The sequence below is a fragment of the Pteropus vampyrus genome, unplaced genomic scaffold (assembly GCF_000151845.1).
Source record: "Pteropus vampyrus isolate Shadow unplaced genomic scaffold, Pvam_2.0 Scaffold32, whole genome shotgun sequence".
NCBI lineage: Eukaryota > Metazoa > Chordata > Mammalia > Chiroptera > Pteropodidae > Pteropus > Pteropus vampyrus.
In genome coordinates this window covers 11,031,716-11,033,658 of record NW_011888813.1, presented here as the reverse complement: position 1 = coordinate 11,033,658, position 1,943 = coordinate 11,031,716, and the positions used below count along the sequence as shown (strand labels likewise).

Sequence of the window (1,943 nt, the reverse complement as noted above, 5' to 3'; positions counted from 1 at the left end):
ACCCATTAGTCATTTTATCATTTTTGAGTTGTTTCCACTTTTTGGCTATTAGAATAATGCTGCTATAAATATTTGTATACAAGATTTTGTCTGGACAAATGTTTTCATTTTTCTTGGGTCTGTACCTAAGAATGTGATTGCTGGTCAGATGGTAGCTTTGTATTTAACTTCGTTATATTTCCTTTTTGTCTGTTTATACTTTCTGTTCAATTTTTGGATGTAGTACTTTTCTTACAATTTGAATAAAGTCTTTGTATCATAAATATGTTAACCTTTTATCATATTTGCTCTGAATATTTTCCCAGTCAGTAGTTTTCCATTTTTAAATTGCTCATCAATTTTAAAAATAAGTTTTAACTTCTAAAATGACTGGAGATTTATTTTGGTGGATTGTATTAGAAATGAGTCTAATGTTTTCCCAAATTTTAGTGTCACTTTAAGATCATCTTATATCTCTTTTTCATATTTTCTGACATCTATTTTAAGTCATTCAATAAAATGTTAGATACAACAGTTATTTACTATTTTGTTCTGCTAATCTTATATTGCACCAATATGACACTGTTTAATAAGTCCTTCTTTATGGTGGGTTTTAACATCTGAAAGATTAGTAGCTACTTATTATTCTTATTTTCAGAATATCCTTTATCCTTTTCTGTTGATACTTCTACATGAATTTTTTGCGTTCTAGAAAAATCTTTCAGGATTTGGTTGAGTTTTTATTAACTCTGTACATTAATTTGGAGAATTATACTTCATCTTCACTCATCGATGACTGTGACATGTCTTTCTATTTCGCAATACTTTTGTTTTTACAGATTTCAATAGGTTTATTTTTTTCCCGGATCTTTTCTATTTGTATTGCCTTGTGAATAGGATTATTATCTTCTTCATCGTATTTTCGCAGATAGCAATGCCTTTGGTTTTTTAATTCACTTGCAGACATTTATTGAGTTCCTTCTATGTTCCGTACACTGTGCTTGACACTAGGGGCACTGGAACAAACAGGCCACAGGACATGTACTCAGGACACTTGTGCTCTCACAAGGACTCAGGTCCATAACCACTGTGGAGGACGCTTTGGTAGGGAATACAGAAGGGCTCGGAACCAAGGTGAAAGTTCACTAAGATTGGCTCCTGGAAGAAATGACACTTGAGCTGAGTCTTGAAGGCTAACAAGCAATGTTATAGGATTATTAGCACAATACTGAGCTCCTGTATAAAAATAGAGTCAATTCTTTTTACTTTTCTAAGAATACGAATATATGGCAGAAGAATAGTTTTTGTTGTTGTTTCTTCCTTTCTAATATTTTCCATCTAATCTCTTTCATGCCCTATCTCCAGTCTTTCTAAAACATTGTTGAATAATAAAGGTGGTGGAAAATATCCTAATTTTGTTCCTACTTGAAGGTATCTCTCTACTATATCTCCATTAAGGATTATAATGTTTATTTTCTCATTAAATTTCTTATTTGCAACTCATGCGAGGTATATGTTATTATCCCCACTATGCAGCTGAGGACAGTGAAGATCTGAGAGATCAAAAGAGTTATCCCAAGTTCACAAGCAGTGGGGAGTGTCAGAACCAGATCTGGAACCTGGGTCTTTGGACCTACAATCTTTGGCCCTTGCCCCTGTGCTCTTATGCTTCCTCGGTTGTTGGGTGTGTGCTTTTGACAAGCAGGCTGCACTTGCGAAGGATACTTGTTGGCAGTCCTCTCACAAGGAAGTGTTTATCCACAGAACAAGTGGTGGCTTCAACACTGCCAAACAGTGCTCCTGCCCAGGCCCATGTGTTAGAAGCTCTTTGTGAGGAAGGAATTAAATCCAAGATGCTTAGAACTTAGGGTAAATCCTCAGATAAGCTATTCCCTGTACCTCCCGCCTTGCCTCTTTCCCGTTCTTCCCATTTATAACCTAAAGCCTCACCCTGGCAACACCGA

The 1,943-nt window shown here is 35.6% G+C and overlaps 1 protein-coding gene across 6 annotated transcripts in view; it reads left to right on the top strand.

The window, feature by feature from the left end:
• The window catches only part of TTC7B (tetratricopeptide repeat domain 7B), a 223,778-nt gene that overhangs the window by 30,126 nt on the left and 191,709 nt on the right, over positions 1-1,943 (top strand). The window lies entirely within an intron of this gene.